This window comes from Ictidomys tridecemlineatus, chromosome 15, assembly GCF_052094955.1.
Source record: "Ictidomys tridecemlineatus isolate mIctTri1 chromosome 15, mIctTri1.hap1, whole genome shotgun sequence".
In the NCBI taxonomy this organism is placed as follows: Eukaryota; Metazoa; Chordata; class Mammalia; order Rodentia; family Sciuridae; genus Ictidomys; species Ictidomys tridecemlineatus.
This window is the reverse complement of record NC_135491.1, coordinates 32,156,783-32,183,404: the sequence shown is the minus strand read 5'-3', so window position 1 is coordinate 32,183,404 and position 26,622 is coordinate 32,156,783. Positions and strand designations below refer to the sequence as shown.

Below are 26,622 nucleotides of genomic sequence, written 5' to 3'. Positions count from 1 at the left end.
GCTCTCTACCCTCATCTTCTATCATGCTTCCCTCATACTCTCTCCCTTCCTTCAGTCACAAGTCTCTTCAGGACACTAAAAGAGCCAGGTTCCAGATTAATGTCACAAAACAGCAAAGCAGATCACTTGGAGCCAAACTCCCTTCTCTCCCAGTGAAATTAAAAAAAAAAAAAAATTCAACAAGCAGAAATTGACAGAATCAACTTTATCAGAGCTTTGAAAAAAACACAATATTTTAAAAAATGCTCCTAGCATTCAAGGAAACCTGGGTTAAAACTCTGGTTGGACACAGGCTAACAAAATAGAGACTTCAGTTAACCAAACACACAAGAAATTATCACTATGGAAACCTTTAACTTTTCCCTTGGCTACAACACAGAAGAATGACTTCAAAACTTCTCTATCTCCCTGGTCTCACATGCCCATTTCACTTTTACAGGGCTGAAAAGTAGGAATTTGCTCTAGGGGTCCTTGGACACATGCTGGGGCCAACCTGTTGGGGGGGCAGCCTGACTTATCTATCAAGGGTCTTAACCTCACTATTCCAATGTTGGCTGCAGCCTCTCTACTCATTAGCAAGTCAAACAAATTCACCTTTTGGGCCTCACTCACCATCCTGACTCCCCATCACTTAAAGGAACTCCTCGCCTAAGAGGGCTTACATTCCTTACCTCCCTGTCACCTTTTAACTCAACAGGTTTCCCTGATGGAAGATCCCAGTCTTACTTTCTACACTTTTTAATCCTGCTACTCTCCTTCCCGCTCCTCAGAACTCTTCCACCTCTTCTCTAACCCTCTCAACTCTGGAGAAGCTTCTTCCACATCCCTCCCACATACAGGAAGGCCCCTTGCTGCAGACAACATACATATGGTTCACAGACGGCTCCCCCTTCCTTCAGGAGGAAGTTCATCGGCAGGGTTTGCTATAGTCTCTCTAACCTCAGTTGTGGAAGCAGCACCCCTCCCCACACCCCTCCCCAATAATACATCCAATCAGCAGACTGAACTTGTCGCCCTCATGACAGCCTTCTCTTTGGCAAAGGGAGCCTTCCTTAATGTCTACACTGAATCTAAATACTCTTTCCACGTACTTCTCTCCTTCTGCTATTTGCAAAGAGCCGATTCCTTACCATCAAAGGAACTTCAATTAATAATGCCCCCAGTTTATCTCCCATCTCCTTCAGACCTTAAAGCTTCCCACTGCCATTGGAACATAAGGATGGCAGCTAAGTAACTCACTTCTCCAATGGGCACTTCCTTTCCTGACCTCTCTCCTTGTCATAGGCCTTTTGCTAATGCTTTTCCCATGTGTCATTAGATTTATTCAAGACCAGATTCAAAGGATCTCTAACAAAACTTGAACCAGCTTCTGTTACAGGGCTTCCAAACCCTTACCAAAATTGGATCCTCCAGAGTCAGCATCGCCCAGCATTTCCTGACCATCACCATTGCCTCAATGACACCCCATGCCTCTAACAATGGTCCAGATGCCATCCCTTCCCAGCAGGAAGCAGCTACAGTAGATTAGAACAATCTACTACCCCAAAAAAGGGGGGGAATGTAAGGTCCTTGCTTAGCATCTGAATGGCCATCTTAAGTGACAGCCATTTTAAGAAAACTTTGGCTTTCGGGCCCAAGGGAGTTTCTAAGAAAGGTTCACCACTCCCTAGAACCAACCAGCCCAACCCTTCACCTTCCTGTATTCTTTCCTGCCCAAGTGCATATCACAACTCCTTCATACCGTCCCAACCTAAACTGTGTGCATTAGGACCCACTCCACTCTAATCCCTGAGCCTGCCCCATAAAAATCCCAAACCTCAAGACTGTTTTGCCTCTCTCTGTCATTCCATTGTTGGACCAGGCCCTCCATTCTAATGAATACCCTCTCTGCACCCACCATAGGACATTCCAGGTAAGATCCCTGTCTCTGGTCGACCTAAACAACCTTTGGGTTCTGGGAAGTGATCACTGATTGGTACTCCCAGGGTTACCATGTGGTCGGGGACACCCCCAGCCACAGCTTTCATAGCTATAGCTGATCCCTATGGTCAACCGGGTCCATAGGTGGTCTTTTATTTGGGTCCTGGGGGGACACCCAAATGCCTCCATAAACCCTACCCCCCTGTGCTTACCCAGCAGTGGTCACAACTCCCTGGGCGTAACTTGTAATCTTCCTCTCGACTAGGTAATACTAGACACTGGGGGAAACCTCACCTCTAAACTCACCACCTATGTCTCACCATGGGCAGCTTCTCATCCATTCCCTCCCATAGTCCCCTAGGCTGCCTCCTGGCTAACCTAGGGTCTTTCTCTCACCTCAGACCTAAAATTCCAAAACCTTATCCGTTTGTGCAACCAGACCTGGACTCGATATCCTTTGGACTCCAAATGGCAGCTTAATGACACTCTAGATACCAATATCAACAGGGGTCTTTTTACTTTCCTTTCAAAAACAGTTGGAAAAAGTCACTAAATAAATGGATAGCTCTAGCCTTCAACAACAGAAACAGAAAATGCTGAGGCAGGGAGGAAAGTCTTATTTCCAATTTACAACATCATAATATCAACTATCTGTTTGTTTAAAAGGAAAAACAAAAAACCTCAAAGCATTGAGAGAGAGAGAGAGAGAGAGAGAGAGAGAGAGAGAGAGAGAAAGAGAGAGAGAGAGAGAGAGAGAGAGAGAGAGAGAGAGAGAGAGAGAGAAGGATAGCCCATTCAATAGAAATAAAATTGACAAGAAAGCCCATACACTGAACTTAAGAGACAAAATTTTAAATCAACTGTCTTAAATATGCTCAAGGCTCTAATAGAAACTATGGCTCAAGAGTGAAAATAAATCAGAGAAGTGACGTGAAGACAATGAAAATATCAATAAAGCCAAGCGTAGTGGTGCATGCTACTTGGAGACTAAGGCAGGAGAATCATAAATTTGAGGTCAGTATAGGTGATTTAGTTAGAATCTGTGTCAAAATAAAATTTTAAAAATGGGGTCAGGGCAGGGGCTGTAGCTCAGTGGAAGAGGGCTTGAAAAACAGGTAAGGTCCTGGATGGAAGGGAGGAAAGGAGGAAAAAGAGGAAGAGAAAGGAGGAAATACAAAAGATCAATGCGTAAATAGAATTTATTAAAAGCTAACAAACAAGAATTCTGGAGCTGAAAACTACAATAACTGAAATAAGAAATTCACAACAGTGGTTCAAAGGAGATTTGAGCAAACAAAGGAAAATCAGCAAACTTGAAGATAGGAAATTTGAAGTTGTCCAGTCTGAGGAACAAAAAGAAAAGAGAGTCTGAAAAACCTGTGAGACAACATAAATCACACCAAGTTACTAGTGTATCCTGGGCATCCCAGAAGGAAGAAAGTGAGGAGGAAGTATAGAGAGTAACTGAAGAAACAATGGCTGAAAATTCCCTTAGATGAAAGGCATGATTCTTACACATTCAGAAAGCTCAACAAACTCTAAGTAGGATAAACTCATTGACACACTGACACACTCTGTAGTCAAACTGCCCAAGAATAAGACAAAAAGAATCATGTAAGCAGTAAGAAAGAAAGCTCTCAGCCCCCAGGGGCCCACTTCTGTAATTCCAGAAGCTCCAGAGACAAGAAGTTCAAAATTCAAGGTCAGACTCAGAAACTTGGAGCGGCCCAAAGCAACTTTGAGACTTCTTATTTTAAATTCTAAGACTTTGTCTCAAAAAAAAACTTTTTTTTTTTTTTTTAAAGGTTAGGGATGTAGTTCTGAGGTAAGGTGCCAAGAGTCAAATTTCCATTAACCCAGACACTCACACACAGAAAAAAGATCTCAGCTAACATGGTGGGATGGAGCACACACTCTGGTAAGGTAATACCAGTGACTGAGAAGGCTGTAAGACAGGAAGATCACAAGTTCAAGGTTAGCCTCAGCAATTTAGCAGGACCCTATCTCAAAATAAAAATAAAAAAATTAAAAGGATACAGCTCAGTGGTAAAGTGTTCCTGGGATCAATCCCCAGTACAAAAAAGAAGGGAAAAAAAGAAAGGTCGGTCTAAAAAGTAAAAGACACCATCAATAAAATAGGACTAGGGGTGTGGCTCAGTGGTAGATTACTTGCCTAGCATGCACAAGGCCCTGGAATCTATCGCTAGTTCCATTAACAAATAATAAATAAATAAAATAGAAATAAGATTAATCAAGGGTTCCTCATCAGAAACTATGAAAATCAGAAGGCAATAGGATATTTCAAATGCTGAAAGTAAAAATCATTGAGTAGCTGGGCACGGTGGCACATGCCTGTAATCCCAGCAGCTGGGGAGGCTGAGACAGGAGGACTGCAAGATCAAAGCCACCCTCAGCAAAAGCGAGGTACTATCCAATTCAGTTAGGACACTGTCTCTAGATAAAGTACAAAAGCTAACATGGTGGGATGGAGCACACAATCTGGTAAGGTAATACCAGTGACTGAGAAGGTTATGCAATAGGGCTGGGGATGTGGCTCAGTGGTCGAGTGCCCCTGAGTTCAATCCCCGGCACACACTCCACAGCAAAAAAAAAAAAAAAAAAAATCATTGACTAAGAAGTCTATATCCAAAAACTACTCCTCAAGAATGAAAGAGGGCTGGGATGTAGCTCAGTGGCAAAGCATCTGCCTTACATTTGCAAAGCCCTGGGGTTACCCCCAGTTCAAAAACAAAAACTAAAAAAGAATAAAAGAGAGGGAGCTGGGGTTGTGGCTCAGTGGTAGAGCACTTGCCTAGCATATGCGAGGCCCTGGGTTTGGTCCTCAGCACCACATAAAAATATAAATAAAAATAAATGGGGGTTGGGGATGTGGCTCAAGCAGTAGCGCGCTCGCCTGGCATGTGTGCGGCCCGGGTTCCATCCTCAGCACCACATACAAAACAAAGATGTTGTGTCCGCCGATAATTAAAAAAATAAATATTAAAGTTCTCTCTCTCTCTCTCTCTCAAAAAAAATAAATAAATAAATAAATGTATTGTGTCCACCTACAACTAAATATGTATGTGTTTTAAAGAATGAGAGAAATTAAAACATAGTAAGGTAAGTTATTAGAAGAAGTGTCCTAAAAGGAATGCTTATAACAGTCCTTAGCATGAAATGATGGATACTAGAAAGTAACTTTTTTTTCTTTTCTTTTTCTTTTTTTTTTGTGGTACTGGGGGTTGAACAGGGGCACGCCCTACACCCCTAACCCCCTCTCCCCTTTTTTAAAACTTTTGAGACTGGGTCTTATAAGTTGCTGAGGCTGGCTAGCCTGAAACTTGTGATTCTCCTGCCACTACCAAGTATCTTGAAGAAACAAAAGCATTGGTAAAGGTTAGTACATATATAAAAAAGACAGCATTGTTGTACCTTTGAAATATAAAGTCCTACTTTTTTCTTATACCATCTTAAATGCAGAGGAATAAAACACTTACTACAAATCTATTAATGAGTTGGATAGGTAGAGTACGCCTATAACCCAAGATATACAGGAGGCTAAGGCAGGAAGATGGCAAGTTCCAGAGACGCCTGAGCAATTTAGCAGGATCCTGTCTTTTTAATTTTTTGATACTGGGGATTGAATCCAGAGGTGCTTCACCACTGAGTCACATCCCCAGTTCCTTTTTTAAACTTTGAGACAGGGTCTCACTAAGTTGCTCAGGGCCTTGCAAAATCGGTAAGGCTGACCTTGAACTTGTGATTCTCCTGCCTCAGCTCCCCAAGTCTCTGGGATTACAGGTGTGTTCCACCATGCCCAACCAAAATAACAAAAATAAATGTTAATGAGCACACAATAAAAATATAATCTTTGACAATTGGGATATAAGGCGCAAGAACAGAGAAATTTAAGAGCACAGTATGTGGATCTGTCTTTTTGTGACTGGTTACTTTATTTAACATAATGTCCTTACTGCTCTTCCATGTTATACCATGTGCCAGAATTTCTTTCCATTTTAATGCTGAATAACTGTATATGTTATGGCCCACTTCTATTGATTTTTTTTATTTTTTTAAAATTTTTTTTAGATTTGATGGACCTTTATTTTATTATTTATATGCAGTGCTGAGAGTCGAACCCAGTGCCTCATATATGCTAGGCAAGCACTCTATCACCTAGCCACAATTCCAGTCCTTTTTTTCAAAGGGGTTTTTAGAACATGAAGCATGATCTGCTACAGAATACAGGCCTCAGAAGCATTCTTAGCTTTTTAATACGAAGCAAAAGGTGTCTGGATAGCAAATCCCAAGTTATAACCCAATTTTCAGCTCTAAACTGCTTAGAAAACTAACCAATGGATTCTGAACATCAATCTATTTATTTATTTATTTATTTAAGTGATTAAATTTCCTAGGCTGGCCTCAGACTTGAGATTTCCCTGCCTCAGTCTCCCTAGCATCTGAGATTACAGGCATACTCCATCAGGCACAGTGAAATTTAATTTTTTTAAATACTTTTTATTGAGCCAGTCTGGGGATGTAGCTCAATGGTAGAGAGTACCCCCAGGTTCAACCCCCAATGACAAAGGGGGAAAAGGATAAAGAAGAAAAGTTTTATTAAGAAAAAAGATAGGGCTGGGGATGTGGCTCAAGTGGCAGAACACTCGCCTGGCATGCTCAGGGCACTGGGTTCGATCCTCAGCACCACATAAAAATAAAATAAAGATGTTGTGTCCACCGAAAACTAAAGAATAAATATATATAAAAAAGAAAAAGACAAAAAGATATACAGCTGGATGTAGTGGCACCTACCTGTAATACCAGCAACTGGGGAGGCTGAGACAGAAAGATTTAAGACTGAGGCCAATCTCAGCAATTTAGCTAGACCCTATCTCAAAATAAAAAGGGGTGGGGTTACAGCTCAGTGGTAAAGTGCCAGTACCAAAACAAAACAAACAAAACCCAATACTTAAAAACAAAAATATGGGGAAAATAAACAAATAAATAGATAGATAGATAAATAGATAAATTAAATAAATAAATAAATAAATGAAGGAAGGAAGGAAGGAAGGAAGGAAGGAAGGAAGGAAGGAAGGAAGGAAGGAAGGAAGGAAGGAAGGAAAAAAGAAAAAGATAAGCCAGACATGGCGATGCACCCCAGTAATACCAGTAGTAGGCTACTAGGGAGGCTGAGAATCGAAGTTCAAGGCCAGCATTTGGCAACTTAGTGACACTGTCTCAAAATTTAAAAAGGGCTGGGCATGCACTTCTGTGGTAAAGCCCTTGCCTGGCATATGGGAGGCTCCTGGGTTCAAATGCAAAACTGCCAAAGTTAAAAATTCAAAAAATAGATTTTTCCCCCTCTTCAGGACATTGGCTATATGTTATAGACCTCAAAATCCTAAAAAAGAAAGAAAAGTTAAAAGAAATTAACTATTTTAATTTTGGGAATATCTCTTTTCTTATTTCTTTATTTTTCAGGCTAATGTGACATTAATATATAACAGCATTAATCCTAATGAAAATAAGAATCTAGAAGAAAAATAAAATAATTTGTAATTTTTACCCAGAAGTACATCCTTCTAAATTGTTTCCAGTAGTTAACAAATCCTTAGATTATTCTATTAATGTACAACATATGAAATCATTATAGAAGACCAAACAGTAAAAGACTTTAAATTTTATACCATTTTACAAAATCCCACCTAGCTTTATTCTATGTATTCTTAGCATATTTCTAATAATCTAATTATGATATCTATACATTCAACCAAGTTGAAATTAGATTTGCCAATCAAATAGAAAATATCTGGCAAAAACAAATTACAGCATAGCTAAAGAAGCTCAGTTCAAATTCTAACTGCTGTCTCCATGCTGTGCTACTTTTTTTTTTTTTTTCTTTTTGGGTACTGGGGGTTGAACCCAGGGTCACTTTACTGCTGAGGTATATTCCCAGTCCTTTCTAACTTTTATTTTGAGACAAAGTCTCTCTAAACTGCTTAGGGTCTTGCTAAGTTTTCAAAGGTGGCCTCAAACTTGTGATCCTCCTGCCTCACTCTCCCAAGTCACTGGGATCATAGGCCTTGAGCTCCACATCTGGCTATGGCTACCTTGAATAATTCTTAAAACCTCCCAGTGGTTTCTTCATCTGACTAAGTTACAGGGCTCAGAAAGATGGCAGAATTTAGAAAGAATATTTTCAAATTCCTAAAACATAGTAAGTGCTCATTAAGTACACATTTACCTCTTACTGCCCTGTTTAACGAGGATAAATCATTCAGATTCTTCATTTACCCATGAAATAATACCAAGATTGGAGCCTACTCTATCTGATTATGTGGTATCCATTTTCCAAATCATTTTATACAAAAAACTTTTTTGAAGCACTGGGGAATGAATTCACAGCTTTGTACATGGCAGGCAAGTGTTCTGTCACTGAGGTATATCCCCAGCTCCAACTTATTTTAATGAAATTTATGCTTATCAACAATATCATAATATGCCTAAATTTATCTTTTCCCTCTCAACATTATATATATTTGTTATTTTATTCCCTTCTGAGAACTACTGATGCCCTATTCTTATTTGCTTCCTACATATACATAATCTGTATTTTAACCACATTGAGATATTGCTTAAATTCATCAAACTTCTCACATCTCAATTAACGTGTATAGGTAGTTCTCCACCTATATCTCCCAGTCTTTCTCCAACTGATGAAACTGTCTTCAAGACTAAATTTAGGCCAGGCACAGTGGCACATGCCTGTAATCCCAGTGACTCAGAAGGCTGAGGCAGGAGGATCACAAGTTCAAAGTCAGCCTCAGCAACTTAGCGATACCCTAAGAACTTAGTGGTATACTGTCCCTACACAAAGTAGAGATGGGGATGTGGCTCAGTGGTTAAGCACCCCTGGGTTCAACACATGATACAAATATATGTATTTGTATCATGTATCATATATTTGCATGTGTGTAGATATATGTATCTAAATATATATTTAGATACAAAATCTAACAAACTTTTAAACATACACACTTAAGCTGGGCATGGTGGCATATGTCTGTAATTCCAGCAACTCAAGAGGCTGAGACAAAAGGATCCCAAGTTCAAGGCTAGCCTCAGCAACTTAGCAAGGCCCTATGTAACATAGTGAGAGCTTGTCTCAAAATAGAAACGTAAGAAGATCTGGGAATATGGTCCTGTGCATAGTTAAGCATCCCTGGGTTCAATCTCCAGTACCAAAAAGAAAATTATTATCATTCTTGGTCTATTTGTTTTCCCTATTAAATACAATGAGTGTGGAGACTGGTGCTTATTCATCTTTTTATCCCTAACATCTACTATAATTCTGGGCGCATAAAATACTCAAATTCTTTTAGAAAATCAACAAGTCAAATCAGGGGTTTAGGATAAAGAGATATACTGAATATTAAAGGAAACTCACAAGCCATCAAGATGCAGAAAGCACAGTTGTAAATCTTTTTTTTTTGAGAGAGAGAGAGATTTTTTTTAATATTTATTTTTCAGTTTTTCGGTGGACACAACATCTTTATTTTATGTGGTGCTGAGGATCGAACCCAGCACCCCGCACATGCCAGGCAAGTGCATTACCATTTGAGCCACATCCCCAGCTCCACGGTTGTAAACCTTGAGCTTGACTGATATGCCCTTGTAAAATGAGGGAAATGTGCAAGCAAGAGAAAAACTGACATGAAAATTGTGTAGCTCCACCCTGCCTCCACCTCTTGTACAGCCCCTAGCACCAACCCACTATGAATATTAAGACCCTACAACAATGGGTGGCTGTCTCTCCCTCTGTAGATACCTCAAATTCTCCCTTGAAAGCCTTACTTGCTTTTACTCCCAAGGCATCTCTCTTTTGAGATTGCCTGCCCTCCTTGAATGTGTATCTACTTTCCTAAATAAACCTCTAAGCCTTTGACTGACACATGATGAGATTAATAAACTTGCTAGTTCTGAGTGGAGTTCCTGCTTTTCTCTGGGAACTTCTGCAGAGATATCTCTTCTTCTATGACAATAATAGCCTGGCATGGTCCCATAGGCCAGTAACACCAGTGCCTCAGGAGGCTGAGGTAGGAGGATTTCAAGTTTGAGGCTAGCCTCTGTAAACTAAGCAAAACCCTGTATGGAAATAAACTGGGGGGTAACTGGGGATTGAAATCAGGGATATTTAACCACTGAGCCACATTCCCAGCCTATTTGTATTTTATTTAGAGACAATTAGGGTCTCACTGAGTTGCTTAGCACCTCACTATTGCTGAGGCTAGCTTTGAACTTGAGATTCTCCTACCTCAGCCTCCTGAGTGGAGCTGATGGGATTACAGGCATGCATCACAGCGCCCAGCATAAAAAAAATTTTTTTTAAGTGTTGGGGGTTGAGCTCAGTGTTAAAGCACCCCGCCCGCGCCCCCTGAGTTAAATCTCCAGTACCACAAAAATAAGAAAAATGAAACAGAAAAAAGAATGTCCTGACCAGTGAGGTGGTACACGCCTGTAATCCCAGAGGCTCTGAGATAGGACGATTCAAAGTTCAAAGCCAGCCTTAGTAACTTAGTGAAGCCCAAAGCAACTCAGTTAGACCCTATCTCTAAATAAAATACAAAAAAGGGCCAAGAATGTGACTCAGTGGTTAAGCACCCCTGAGTTCAATCTTCTGTACTGCAAAAAAAAAAAAAAAAAAAAAGAAAGAAAGAAAGAAAGAAAAGAGAGAAAAAAAGAATGTCCCCACTGAATGTGCACTTAAAAATGGTTAAAATCATAAAAATTATTATAGATCCTTCATCACAATTTTAAAGAAGTTCCAATGATTCAATTTTTAAGTTTAATTTCCAGCCATTCCTCAGTGATAAATTTTACTTTCAATTAATAAATAATTCTATAATGGACCTTATAGAATAGGAATTTCACAGGTTCTGAAAACAGACTATCATGGTTGGAATTCTGGCTTCATTGCTTACTATGCAAGCCATTTAATCATTTTGAAGCTCAAGTTTCTTCATCTGTAAAATGGGAATTGTTAGTACTAATCACATGGAACTACTGTAAAATAATACATGTAAAGCACTGTGTAAAAACACTCAAGTGTTTTCAAACTATGCTTCTTGGAATGCTGGATAATCTGTAGCCACTGAAAGGAAGAAATGACCTATCCTTCCCCCAAGTAAGGTTTCACCTTGAATATTTCACTTTCATTTTACTAACACTATCTTCACAGAGGATTTCTAATTAAAAAAAAAAAAGGATTAAGAGAACTGAAAACCACAAAACTAGTACTTGTATACTGCTTATATTATTAACATCTTATTCTACAGATTGTTAGACATTTACTAGGTGAAAATTACTTATTGGCATTCACATTTAAAATCTTTAAACATAAACAAAATTAATATTTTCTCATCTAAACTCATGGTAAAAACTGAATGAGGATAGGGTTGGGGTTGTGGCTCAGTGGTAGAGTGCTTGCCTAGCAAGTGTGAGGCACTGGGTTCGATTCTCAGAATTACATTTAAATAAATAAAATAAAGGTCCGTTGACAACTAAGTAATATTTTTTAAAAACTGAATGAGGATAAATAACTTTTGAAACTGAAATTAGATTACAAGTTTCCTAATAGTTACTGAGATGAGTTGGAAGTACTAGTCTAGAACATCAATTACACCCACACCAAATTAAGTATAAATATACATTCTAAAGCCAAATAAATTTTAACTAGCACTAAAAATAGGAAACTTTCAAATGTAGCGTTTTTCAAAGTTTGAATATAAAAACTAAAAGATGAAGCCGGGTGTGATGGCGCATGCCTGTAATACCAGCAGCTTGGGAGGCTAAGACAGGAGAATCCGGAGTTCAAAGCCAGGCTCAGCAACCGCGAGGCGCTAAGCAACTCAGTGAGACCCTGTCTCTATATGAAATGCAAAACAGGGCCGGGATGTGGCTCAATGGTACCAAACAAATAAATAAAGTATTGTGTCCATCTAAAAACTGAAGAAAAAAAACCTAAAATATGAGACAGCCTTGATTATCACTACCTAAAATGAAGTGCCATTGTGGGATTTATAAAAAAATACATTAAAAATATGGAAGTGGGGGACTAGAGATATTACTCAGTGGTAGAGCACATGTCTAGCATGCATGGTATCAGGTTTCATCTCCAGTACTACAAAATATACATGCTTAATTAATGTAGCCTTCCCTCTCATACCTATCATTTCCATCATCTCCTTTCTGCCTTCCCAAGAGTCTATAGTCATTCAACGATTAGGCTTCTCTAGAACGTCTCAAATTCTTCTACCAGTAATCTCCAATGCTGTCTTATCAACTTCAGTACCCTGGTGACTTTTTTCATTCATTCAATCTTTAATACTTTTTTTAGTTGTAGATGTGGTGTTAAGGATCGAACCCATTTGCCATCACTAACCCCAGTGACAACTGTATTATAATCACCACTCTAATTTTATCTCCAAATCTCCACAACTATTAGGCTTCTCTAGAACTTCTCAAATTCTTCTACCAATAATGTCCAATACTGTCTTATCAACTTCAATACCCTGGTGACTTTTTTCATTCACTCAATCTATCATATTGTATTATAGTCACCACTATAATTTTATCTCCAGGTATCCACCCAACTCAATTCAATTAATATTTTCTGAATATTAATCTGTTTATTACAAGCACCTTATTAATATAAGGTTAATACTGATTTATACACTTTAAGTGGCCCTTGCCTCTGCTTAAAAGTTTTTTAATTAATTTCCTTATGCTTCTAGGCTATCTCTTTAAAGTTATTTTATGTTATCTCTCTTCAAGTCTCATATTAAATTTCCCTTTTCAGCTAAGGACAGTGTCACCTCTTAGCCTTCTGGGGTTTTTCAGTTTAAATTCACCACAAAATCATCTTTTCAGAACCAAGTATGTCTTTGCACCTATCCTATTTTTCCTACCTATTCTTGGGAAAGGAAGCATGGTCCTTCTCCAAAGCAAATCTTTCACCTCTTAACCCCATTCCATTCAGCCTTTCAAAGGGACTTGTACCCACATGTATTCCATCTCTTGGCATTCTTAATTATCCTGTTGCAATTGCCTGCTTCTCTTCTGAGCATCAGCACATTATCTCTACCTTAACAAAAAGGTACAAACCAAATCATCCTATTTCTCTTTCCATTAAATGCCAAATACTTAAAATAAGTGATTCACTGCCTCTAAGACTGGGGCATATAAAAAAGACAGGCGCTGGGGTTGTAGCTCAGTGCCTAGCATGTGTGAGACACTGGGTTCGATCCTAACATCACATCTACAACTAAAAAAAAAGTATTAAAAAGAAAGACCTCCAGTGACATTTCCATTTTTCTAAATACTTGTTAACCTTTTGTGCTTTGTAGTTTCTGCCAGTATCATGTTACTGCATGATAATCATGATTATCATCTAGACAAATCCAAAGGTTCCCTTAAAACCTATCTTTGACCACTAAGAAAACATTTGCCATCACTAATCCCAGTGACAACAGAGACTAATACCATCTTTCATATGAAAACTCCCATCATTTATCATATACCATTAGGTTTTGAGTATCTTAAGACTATGGCTGAGCTTGGTGGCACACCCCTGTGATCCTAGTGGCTCAAGAGGCTGAGGCAGGAGAATCCAGGTTCCAAGCCAGCCTCAGTCACTTGGCGAGGCCCCAAGCAACTTATATGTAAGATTTGGGGATGTGGCTCAGTGGTTAAGTGCCCATGGCTTCAATCCCCAGTACCCCTCCCCCACAAAAAAAAAAAAAAAAGGAAAGAAAAGAATATATTCAAGCAGGGGAAAAAAGTCAACTATGACATTCTTCTCAGGTACCAGCCACCACACTGCTTACCCGCTTAGAAAAGATGTTGAACTCAGTTCACTGAACCCCTTCATTTCCTGGAAATTCTCTTAGCTTCTCTTACACAGCATTACCTTGGATTTTCTTTCCTGAGGCTTTTCTTGTTTTTCTGATTAATTTTAAATATTTTAATAGATACAAGTTTCTATGCATTGACTTCATGTCTACTAAATTCATTTATCATTTCAATCAAATCTTGATACATCTTTCACATATCCTCTAAAATGTAATTTCACATTCAAATCTTTGAGAAATTCAATTTCATTTTTCTTGAAATACTATAAATTATTGTCTTAAAACTTTTTACTACTGGCATAAAATAAAGATATATGAAACCTAACTTTGTATTACTTTAAGGAGACCATGTAATGGACTTATTAGTCCCCTTCTTGAAGTTTCTGACCTAATGTATGCTAAGAAAGCAATACCATAGAGGTTCCTATTTATATGATATACATATCCTATCTGTAGTGCTGGGAACTTTGATCATTTCTGACAAATTTCTATAAATCTCAGGAATAATACAGAGCTTTGTAATACTTTTTCCCCCTCCTTCCCCAGAAACTTATTCCAAAGTATACCGTACATTTTCTAATAGTTACAAAATTTACCTTGACAAAAACATTTTCTCCTCCTCAGTCTCCTTAGGTAACATTTCTTTAAGCTATGTATTTAATTCTTCACAAATTATATCCCCTAAGTGGTATACTGATGGGCTGGGGATGTGGCTCAAGCGGTAGCGCGCTGGCCTGGCATGCGTGCGGCCCAGGTTCGATCCTCAGCACCACATACAAACAAAGATGTTGTGTCCGCCGAAAACTAAAAAATAAATATTAAAAAAAAAAAAAGTGGTATACTGTACAATCCACCTTAAAAACTAAACTTTTTTAAGGATCAAGAAAAGGCAACAGGGCTGGGGTTGTGACTCAGTGGTAGAGTACTTGCCTGGCATGTGTGAGGCACAGGGTTCGATCCTTAGCACCACATAAAAATAAATAAATAAAATAAACATATTGTATCAACTACAACTAAAAAATAAATATTAAAAAAAGAGACAACAGTGCTGAGCATGATGGCCCATATAATCTTACCTACTATAGATGATAGGAAGTTCAAGGCCAGTCTGGGCAATTTAGGGAGGCCCTGACTCAAGATAGATTAAAAAGAGCTGATGCAGCTCAGTGGTAGTTTCCTAGCATCTATGAGGACCTTAACAAGACCCTGTCTCAAAACTAAAAAGGGGTAGCGAAGTGGTTCAGTGGTAAATTGCTCCTGGGTTCAATTCCCAGAGTCCCTCCACAAAACAGAATCTGCAGTTTTCCAACAAATATAGCATGAGTACTCATTTTTTAACTGAAAATCCTTTCTTTTTGCTATCACATATGCCTTTCTATTAAAGCTCCTTTAGGCAGAAATAGCTATTCATAAAATAGCTCTCTTTGGATTTTTTTTAAAGGAATATAAGATGTACAATTACATTAGTAATCAAACCACATAGCTAAATTTGGGGTAACTGGCCTTTTTTTCATATTCTACTTAAAAAATGTAAATTAGAACAAGTTTGGAAAACTACAAGGCATTACCACTAATGTTGAACATACATGTATCTATGACTAGGTTTTTCACTCTTAGAAATATAAACTCTACAAGAAATGTTTGCACATGTGTACCAAGAGACATGCATGGTAATGTTCACATCAATATTATTCACAGTAGTCTAAAATTGAAAACATGTCTATCATACGTTAGAATCAAAAGCACTTAGAATGAAAGAAGTACTTCTGCTTGGAAAAACAGAAATATCATACAGAAGAGTATACTAACCCAGACACAATGACCCACATCTATAATACCAGCAATTTGGGAAGGTAGGGCAGGAGGATCACAAATTCAAAGCCTCCTTGAGCAGTTTAGTAAGATCCTGTCTTACTAAAGATACATAGCTCAGTGATACAGCACTTGCCTAGCACATGTAAGCACATGTAAACCTCTGGATTTGATCCCTAGCAAAGGGGAAAAAACTTTTGCCTAGTTTCCGGGTCACCTCCGGGGAGATAGAATGGAAGTGATAATTAAGTATTTGAGGGGAGTTTTGGGGTTGCAAATGATTTTTTTTTTAATTTGGGTGGTAGTTTCAGAGATGTGTTCACTTTGTAATAAATCATAGACATATGCATATTATTTATATACTTTTCTGCATATGACTTCAAGGTTTTTTAAAACCTAACTGAAATACAGAGTATTTGTCATTAAGAAAAGTAGCAAATATAGGATGATCTCTGAAAGGACCAGCAAATTCTGTTACATTGTTGATTTCAAGACATTTTCATCAAAACAGAATAAGCATGTTCATATATTTTGAGATACAGCGAACCCACTCAATTATGTAATCTGAGTCTTCCCTAATATTAGAAACCTTGAGAATTCAGTTTCTCTGTACCTAGATTGCTTCAACTATAAAACAGACTAAATAAGTACACCAAATCTATAATCCTAAATTTCTGTTTATTTATTTATTTATTTATAGTACTGAGGATTGAACCCAGGGCCTTGTACATGTGAGACAAGCACTATAACTTAACTGAGCTACATTTCTCATTCCTAGATTTATTTTAGGTTAAGAGGACCTGTTTCTTCAAAGGTAGTGGGGATTGAACTGAGAGCACTTGAACACTGTTACATCTCAATACTTTTTAGTTGTGAATGGACCTTTATTTTATTTATTATATGATATGCATGCTGAGAATCAAACCCAGTTCTTCACACTGAGCTACAACCCCAGCACCCCCACATCCCCTGTCCCCCTACTCCTGTCACTCTTTTCTGAGACAGAATCTTGCCAAGTTGCTGAAGAGCTTGCTAAATTGCTAAGGATGAATATATCCTCCTGCTCAGATCCCAGGTCGCTGGATTTTAAGTGTGAGCCACTTCACTCAGGTGAAAAAATCTTTGTTTTTTTTTTTTGCAGGTGTGTGTGTGCGGGTGGGGGGGGTGCGGGGGGGGATATTGGGGATTAAACCCAGGGGTACTTTACCACTGAGCTACATCCTCAGCCCTTTGATTTATTTATTTATTTATTTAGAGACATGGTCTTACTAAGTTTAGAGATTCACTAAATTGCTGAGGCTGAACTTGCAATCATGCCTTCAGGGGCTGGGGTTCTAGCTCAGTGGTAGAGCGCTTGCCTTGCATGTATGAGGCACTAGGTTTGATCCTCAGGATCACATAAAAATAAACAAATAAAATAAAAGCATGCTGTCTATCTACAACTGCAATCCTGCCTTCAGCCCCTCTAGTAGCTGGGATTTCAGATGAGAGTCAACATTATATTGTCTTTCACTTCTGTGGTGCTGGAGATCAAACACAGGGTTTCACCTGGCACAGTGGTGCAAGTCTATAATCCTAAAGACTCTCTCTCAGCTCTAAATGCCTTTTTAAAAATAAACACTGCAAAAACAGAAATTAGCTTTTAAATTTTTAAAATTTATCTGATCTGTGATGTGGACAGAATATAATTTTAAGATAAAACAAACTTTGCCAGATATAATCCCAGCAATTTGGAAGCCTGAGGCAGGACCATCTCAAGTTTAAGGCTAGCCTAAGCAAGTTAGCAAGACCCCATCAGATAGAGGGATTACAAATTTAGCACTGGGCTGCCTGCGAGCTAATAACTGACAAGGCTGCTATTATAATAAGAATATCAAGGCCATGAAACTTATATTCTGCACCATCACCTATTATATATTTAAATTCATCAAATATTATCTCAGTTGAGTATATCTTATCTGAAATGCTCAAGACCAGAGGTGTTCTGGGTTTTCTAATATTTCCATAGGCATGTATGAGGTATTTTAGGGATGGGATCCAAGACTAAACATGAAATTAATTTGTTTCACCTTCTACAGATAGTCTAAAGATAATTTTATACAGTATTTTTACTGTGCCTTCATTTTGACTGCAATCCATCACAATTAGATCAGGTATGGAATTTTCCATTTGAGGTATCATGTCAGTACTTAAAAAGTTAGGGATTTTGATACATTTTAAATTTCAGGTTTTCAGCTTATGGATGCTCAATCTTTATTATTTCTTTCACAACTTTATATCTAATTTAATCTGAATTATGAGACTATTTACAAATAAAACTTCAAAAACTGAATTGTTAAAAAGATCAGCTCAGGTCGTGGTGCATGCATGTAATTGTCAATCTCTGGTACACCCCATAAAATCATCTCAGTTATCTTTTTCAAAGTGAAGCCCAAAGTGGAGCACACATTGTAATCCCAGCAGTGCAGGAGGCTGAGGCAGGAAGATCTCAAATTCAAAGCCATCCTTAGCAATTTAGTGAGGGCCCTCTCTCATTAAAAAGAGCTGAAGATGTGGCTCAGTAGTAAAGTGCCTCTGGGTTTAATCCCTGGCACCAAAAAAATTAAAATAAGAGCTGGGCATAGTGGCCCATATCTGTAATCACAACAGCTTGGGAGGCTGAAGCAGGAGGATCCCAAGTTCAAAGCCAGCCTCAGCAACAGTGAGGCATTAAGCAATTCAGTGAGACCCTGTCTCTAAATAAAATACAAAATAAGGCTAGAGATATGGCTCAGTGGTTGAGTGCTTCTGCGTTCCATTCCTGGTACCAAAAAATAAATAAATAAAAGTTAAAAAAATAAAAGCTTTAAAAGATAAACATGAAGCTTGCTATGGCATCACATGTAGTTATATCTATCCTATCCTGAACTAACTACCATTGTCACATAAAGGCAAACTTCATTTTCTACTGTACTTGTCTGACAATGGTGCTCAAAACTTCATTTCTTGCCAAACTTTTTCCTCCCTTCATCATCTTCATCTCAATCATTGTCACCATCTCTCTAGTTTCTTAAGTCAGGAACTATTACTGAAATAATTTTTGACACCTTTCTTCTAACATCCAATCAAGCCATCGTCAAGTTGTTAATGGCTCATCCTACCTCAACCTATTTCTTATATGTATGTTATATGCATATGAAAGGAAAAAAATAAAGGAAATATATGAAAAGAAGATAATGCTTTCTTTCACTTCTGCAGCTGCCATCCTAATTTCAGCTACCATTATGTCCAGTCAAAACAACTATATATTAAAATATTTTTGCTTCACTCTGGCCTTATCCAATCCATTTTCACATTCGTAATTTTTTTTGGTGGGGGGAGGTTTATCAGGGATTGAACTCAGGAGCACTCAATCACTGAGGCACATCCCCAGCCCTATTATGAATTCTATTGAGACAGGGTCTCACTGAGTTGCTTAGTGCCTCCCTCTTGCTGAGGCTGGCTTAGAATTTGCAATTCTCCTGCCACAGCCTCCCAAGCTACTGGGATTACTGGCATGCACCACTGTGCCTGGCTCACATTGGTATTTTTAAACTATAAGTTCTTTCTTGCCTCATAGTATTCAAACAAATTTCTCTTTTCCAATAAAACTCTTTTCCCTCTTTACTTGTCTGATTTCTTATTATGTCTCAACTTAAATGTCACTACCTGAAAGAGGTCTTCACTGACCACAAAATCTAAAATCCTACCCCTTTATCTCATAGCAGTCAATTCTTTTCATTGACTTCATCATAAGTTGTCATTTTATATATATTTACTTATTGTTTACCTATCTCTACTATTAAAATGTGCATTCCATGAAGGTAAAGATCACTAAACTTAATATGACATATAATAAATTAATACAACATTTAAATTTGTTTAATAAATAAATGGATGTGAACAACCCAGAGACTAGAGAATAAATTATAGCTGAAAAGTGGCTTCCCTTTCTGTCTCCCACTGTCACTTGATTAGCTTTCCAACTGTATCTAAAAAAGAAGAGCACAAATGTTCCTGAAAACTTAAAGGCAATACAAGAGAGATGTCAGGAAGTGAGACAAAAAACATTGTTTCATGGGAAGAAGAAATCCCTAAGGGCCACAACAAGAGATGAGGGCCAGGCATGGTGATGAACTCCAATAATGCCAGTGGCTTGATAGCCCAAGGAAGGAGAATTAATTCCAAGTTCAAAACAGTCTCAGCATCAGCAACTCAGCAAGACCCAGTCTCAAAATAAAAAATGGCTGAAGATGTTGCTCAAGGGTTAAATGCCCCTGGGTTCAATCCCTGGTGCCAAAAACAACACAAAATAAGACAAAAACAAGAGATGATCTTATTCACAAGGTGGAATTCAAACTGGCAAGTTACAAGAGGTGGAAAGGGAATGAAACTTCAATAAGGAAATAAACAGAAGCATAAAGTGCTACATGATAGCACCCATAAGTAAGAACTTATCTTCACAAAGTTAAAAGTATAAAAAAGCAAAATCTTAAATTTATGTAAGAAGTCCATCTCTTGTTAACACTACAAAGAATTTAAAAGATTAAAAATAAAAACATTCTCTTTTAAGAAAGTGTCCATAAATCTCTTATAACTCCAGTTTTCAGTTTTTAAAGTTTTTCAAAAGGACTGGTGATACAGCTCAGTGGTAGAGTACTGGCCTAACGTTTCTGAGGCTATAGGTTTGATTCCCAGCACCAAAGGGCTGAGTATAGCAAGTACGTGTCTGAGCTGGATGTATATAGCTTAGTAATAAACTACTTGCTTAGCATGTGCTCAGGTCCTTGGTTCCAATCCCCAGTCAACAGGAAGAAAAGTTAAGTTTTTCAAACACTTATATTACATGCTTTCAACAGTTTTCACATTGATCAACAACCTCAAGTTTTGATATTCTTCCCTATGCTCTTTATTCACTGTACTGATTATTATTATCTGATAAAATTTCCCCAGTAGGTCTATTATCTGTCATTTTTTTTTACTCTGATATCTTTAGAATTTCATTTTTCTTTTATTTCTAGTTAGCTTTTTCTTCTACTATTTACATTAACAACACATTTAACCCTTTAGAATATCTAAACTTTTCATGTACCAAAATTAATTGCATTAGATAAGTGGTTTGAAGCTAAGAGTTTCTCATAATACATTCAAATTGAAAAATAATTTATATACTATTATATACTCAAGAGCATTCTAGAAGGCTGGGGGTGTAGCTCAGTGGCAGAGCACTTGCCTTGAATGCATGAAGACCTGGGTTCAATCCCCAGAACCACACTAAAAAATAAATAAGTAAACAAAAATAAAGATACGATGTCCATCTACAACTAAAAACTTTTTAAAAATTAAAAAAAAAAAGAGCAGTCTACAACTAAGCTACATCCCTAGCCTTTTTCCCTTTTTATATTTTGTTCCGAGACAGGGTCTTCCTAAATTGCCCAGGCTGTCTCAACCTCCAAAGTAGCTGGGATTACAGGTTTGCAGCATGGTCAGTTTCATTAATCTTAATCTTGTCCTAGGCTTTTTTCATTAAGGATGCTTTTAGTTTTTTAATCTTTATTCATACCTGTCCCTCTTTGAGATTTTTCTTTAATAAATGTGCTTTGCAAAAGGCCAACTCTACCACTACTTGTTTTTAAACATTGGTCTTAACACTTGAAATCCAAATATAATTTTTGTATTTCAGGGGACAAACCTCATAAAATACTGAGAACCTTAAAACTATACAAATGCTGGAAACTAAATTTTATATTGAAGAAATCTAAAGCTGGCAGAGGTCAAGAAAACTGACTACAGCTACACAAGTCAGTCTTGATTCTCTCCAAGTCAAGAACAGGGTTTTACTGGTCATAATCACAATATTGCTGTTTTTTTAAAATTTTTATTTTAGTTATACATAGACACAATATCTTTATTTTGTTTATTTATTTTTATGTGGTGCTGAGGATTCAATCCAGTGCCTCACATGTATGAGGCAAGAGCTCTGCCACTGAGCCACAACCCCAGCCCTACTGTTGTCATTTCTAATGGTAATTTCCTATGTCCTTAGGACAGAATCTCCCCCTAGTCAATCAATCACAAGTTGTGTTTTTTGATTTGGTTTGATTTTCTTACACTATATTATCACCTCCCTGAAATTCTTCATGAGGAGGGTTACCCTTAACCAAACCTGAAAGACAACTACTTTTTTCCCCCAGTGCATTTCATGTCCATATTATATGGTCTGTAACTTATATGAAACTCCCTAAGGACTGAGACTTGCTAATATTTGTAGTACATTGTAACTATTTAATATTATCAAATTCAATGAAGAAAGTCTTCAAGATACATAAGAAGTTTAACTTGCCCTGAGAAACGATGTTCTTCACTTAAACCTGTAAGTTTCCAGGTTGCCTGCTGTAGGCAAAAAGCTGCATCTAAATTCAAGTTCTGTAAATTCAAGAACAGAAAAAGCACTATGCTCATCACTTTGCACTACAAAGAACTTAAAAATCTCCTCCTCCTGCATTGTTGAGTACTCTCAAATTCACCTTCTGTATATTCAAGTGTTTGTAGACCAAGTTGTTCCTTTAAAACTTCCTGCATAGTTATGTACAGAGTTTAAGTAGAAAGTAACATCAATAAGAGGAAATCTTCTGAGTTCAAATCATGGTTAAGAACTGGAGAATGTGAAATCAAAAAAGAAAAAGGTGAAAGGCAGCATGCAAAACTGAGGAACTAAACTGTGACAGTGGTTTTATTAATGAACATAAACTTTATTTAATGGGGGAGAGGGTATCGGAAGATGTATTTCACATAAATGGATAAAAGTCACAATAGTGTCAAATCCCAAGCTTCATAAAGAAATTGTATAGCACTACTAATATCGCAACTTTAATTCTTGTCTACTTTGTTCCAAAAAGTTTTATTTTTCTTTCTTTTTTCTTTTCTTTTTTTTTTTTTCTTTCTTTTTTTTTTCTTTTTTTTTCTTTTGAGGCAAAACAAAACCAAAAAAGGAACAAACAGAAACCTCTCTCTGAGCTGGCGGCTGCAACAAGCCAGTTAGACACCCAGGCAGTCTGAGTCGTTCTTGGCTTTGGGATGGATGTCGGAGAAGAGAGTCCTGGAACCACCCATCGCGTCCCACACCCAGACATACATCGAGAAGCATCAGCACTGGTAGAACTCAAACCGGCTCGTGGGGTCCTGGCCAAGCTTCAGAGGTGGAGAGGCCCTCGGGGTTGCCCCCCGGAGCGAAAGAACACAGGAAAAGCTGGGTGCTAGGAACCAAGAGGCGAGGCCTGGGAAAGTGCCGGGGGCGTCCCGTGCTCCGGGGCTCCCGGCACTCACGCGGGACGCCCTGTCATGAGTCACGCAGGCGAGACAGCAGGCGGGGGAAGAGGTTGCAGGATGGAGGGAAGCCCGACCCTCGGAAGGGAACCCACACGGGAGGGAGGCCCCAACCTCTCGCGGGGCAGGGAAGGGGGTCCACCTCCTCCACGCCCTGCCCGCACCTCCCATCAACGCAACAGGCACGGTGGCCGGGTCCCGACCCCAGGGTCTGCGGGCTGGGGGGCGGGGGCAGCAGCCCGCAGCCATGACAGTCGCGGGGCGGGCCGCAGGCTAGCTGGGCCGCACGTGCGGGCAGCACCCCCTCCCCGCGCGCCCGCCCCTCCCGGGGCGCTCGCCCCTCACCTCAGACAGCGGCGGCGCGGCCCTGCCTGCCCCGACCCCCCCACCCCGGCCAAGCAGCGGCGGCGGAGAAAGCACGTACTCACCGCCGCTCGCTGGCTCTCGCGCTTCGCCATGACTGAGGCGCCCCCGCCGCCCCCTGCCTCGACCAAGACTGACACGCGCGGCTGGCCAGGCGGGGGCAGCCGCAAGCGACCACCTGGCTGACAGAACCCTCTCCCTCCTCTCCCCACCAGTTGAGCCGCAGCCGCTGCCCCGCGGTGTCCCCGGGCTTCCTCCCCACGCCTAAGGCGGCGGGTGGCAGCGGCGGGCGGCGGCAGCACTTACCCGCGGCGCGGCCAGGCCCCCCTGTCAGCGCGGGGCCGGGAGAGGAGGGAGGAGTGCAGGGGCACCGCCTCCCCCGCGCCGCCACGCACCCGCCTGATTGGCCCAGTTCACTCCCCCAGCGCGACCCCACCAGCCCCTGCGAGCGGCACTCCAGCAGCACCGGCGCATCATTTGCATATTTGTACCCGCGCCGCTGATTGGCCAGGCGAGCGGGGGGGCGGTGATGACCGCCGCAGCTCCTGTCGCCACACCGGCAGTGTCGGGCTACCCCGGAGGGAGGATCCCCCTTGCCGTTCTCCTTCCTTCACGGCCCGGCTTGACCTAGAGCAGAGGGCGGTGGAAGGCGGGGTTGCCCTCCTGCTCCAACATGGCCCCGCTGCGCCACCGACCCAATCGCCGGCGCGGTTACTCCTAGAGCCCTAGGCGGCCACGGGGCGGGGAAGGGTTGGGGCCGGGCGCCCTCTGGCCGGAGCACGGAGCAGTGCAGTGGCCGGGACTCCCCTCGCTACCCCGCGGCGGCCGCCACGTCAGGCCGCGCCCTCCCGGCTGCCTCTCTCCCTCTCGCCGCCCACCCGCGGCCCCACCGCCACGTCAGGCCCCAGCGGGCACGCCCCGGCCGCGAGCTGACCAGTGGCGGGGTCGACGCCGAGGTCACTCGCGCCGGGCATCTCTAGGCCAGCTGGGGTTTGCACAGGAACAGCGAGGGTTTCTAGAACCACCCTTTCAAACGACCGTGAATTCCTACCCACGTTCTCTTTTCGCGCTGAGACCCCGGGGACACGCGCCTGTGCTGTAAAATCGGGAGTCTGGCGATGCCGCCGCGATGATGCAGCGATTCAGGCCAGGTGCTAAACACCTGCAGCGGAAAGACCCAGCCGAGAGTCCCGATCCAGAGCGAGAACGCGCACCTCTAGGGGTGGAAAGCTGGGGCTGAAACCTGGTCTGCCCAAGGTTCAGGCTCCCGTTCCAAATTGCACAGTTAAGAAAGGGAAAGAAAGAAGGAGGCGGGAGATCAAAAGGGGATGGGAGGGCAACACTGGGTTAGGAGTAGGGGGCATACTGGAAAACTCTCGAAGGTGTTGGGGCACTTGGGTTCCGTCTTTGTCACTAATTAACCCGGTGACCTACATTAAATCATAACGTGTCCCAGGGCCTCGGTTTTCCCTCTGTAAAATGAAGAGGCCAGACAAGTTTTCTAAAAGCCTCCCAGCTCTAAAATTCTACTTTCAGGCCTAGAGCTGACCTTATACCTAATTAAAAATTTAAAATCCATATTAAAACCCGAGATAGACAAAATAATTAAATGTTTGAACTTCACACAGCCTACCTGTTTATTGAAAGCTTTTGGGCTGGGGTGTGGCTCAGTGGTAGAGCACTTGCCTAGCATTTCCCTGTGTTGGGTCCTCAGCGTCAATAGATAAATAAAAGGAAATAAAACAGCACTTGCCAGCAGAACTGTTTACTGTTTTCACATACAATGTGAGTGATATATAACATTCACCTTCTAGTTGGTAGAAATCTCTTAAATTTCAGCCTCCACAAAAGAGCGGTCAGGGTCCTTGCTTATTGCTTGACTAGACTGTCTGCTGTATACACAGTACTAGTTGCTCAGTATTTTCATTCTTTATATTTGCTCATAAAGGCTCTCCAGAGTAGATCAATACAATTCTAGCTGAGATGCTGAAAAGGGTGGGAGGAAACCCTGCCAGGAAAAAGAATTACAGTTTAGTCCCCTCCATGATACTTAATAACAACCTCCAGAATAAGGATGCACAGGAAGAGTTAATCGAGGAGCTCCCTAAACTACTTCTTATTTGAATAATGCTTTGGTTTGCAAATTCAACTTGTTGAGTCAATTTTAAGGCCAGTAACACCTCATTTATCTGGCATCATAGAAGATTAAGATAGCCCATATAAATGAAAAACTGACTGCTTTAAAGAACTGTACTCCCACCATCGGATGGAAAACATGTTTTCGTAAATACATGTTCTGGAAATTACCTATACTTGGTGATTAAGGTCATTAAAATTATTACCATTATTGTGTCTTATGTCCTCAAAAGTGTTTTTTTTTTTTTGGGGGGGGGTGGTTTACTGGAGATTGAATCTAGGGTGCTCTATCACTGAGGATCTCACTAAGTTGCCCAGGATGGCCTTGCTGTCCTCCTGCCTCAGTCTCCTGTGTTGCTGGAATTACAGGCATGTACCACTACAACCAGGAGAAGTAGAATGTGTCCCTATAACAAATGGCTTAGAATGCTGCTTTTATTTTCAAATCCTGTCTTTTTGTGTATGTCTTCTTCCTCAGTAATGAGCTGACACTTTTCAGTGCTCCCACCAAACAGCCTCCGCCTCCTTCTCCTTCTCTCTCTCTCTCTCTCTCTCTCTCTCTTAAATGTTTGTATGCCATACAAATTTAGACACAGATAAACTTTTATTATTTAGACTCTGAAGTTTTGAGTAAAGATCTTTGGGTAGGGTTTTCCTGTAGATAAAGTACATGCATTCTTGGGACATGTGATATTATGTCATTTGTGATATTATGAGTATTTGAACTTTATGAATATGTAGACTCTGGAGAAGTTATACATGAGGAAGAATCTCAAAGTTTAGGAATTAGACCAGAACATACTACCCTCTACAATTGAAGTTAAGAAGTATCAACAATACAATAAACAAAACAATATCAAAATCTAGCAACAGGGACTGGAGTGGTGGCTCAAGGGTAGAGCGCCTGCCTAGCACTACGTTCAAGTAAATTAAAAAAAAAAAAAAAAATCTACCAACCCTGACCTACCACTCCTGTGAGGCAATAGAATGTAAAAAGCCAAATGGTAACCACATTCTCCAAATCCCCTCTTCCAACTCCAGTTAAGAATGGCTACATTTTTACCCAATGTCTTTCAAAGCAAAAAGGTCTCACACCTGTGGATAGAATAATTTGGGTCACCAGAAAGCCTGTGCTACA

The 26,622-nt window shown here is 40.2% G+C and overlaps 1 protein-coding gene across 10 annotated transcripts in view; it reads right to left on the bottom strand.

Annotated features, from left to right (window-relative positions):
* Positions 1-26,622, bottom strand: part of Chd9 (chromodomain helicase DNA binding protein 9) — a 246,550-nt gene that overhangs the window by 155,208 nt on the left and 64,720 nt on the right. Inside the window, exon 1 of one of the 10 annotated variants that reach the window (XM_078032309.1) lies at positions 23,655-23,795. The exons of 8 other annotated variants lie outside the window; for them this stretch is intronic. The gene's annotated coding sequence lies outside the window, so the exon portion shown is untranslated. Of the gene's footprint in view, positions 1-23,413; positions 23,552-23,654; positions 23,796-26,622 lie in introns of those variants that run through there. One more of the 10 variants, XM_078032308.1, reaches the window with a different exon arrangement.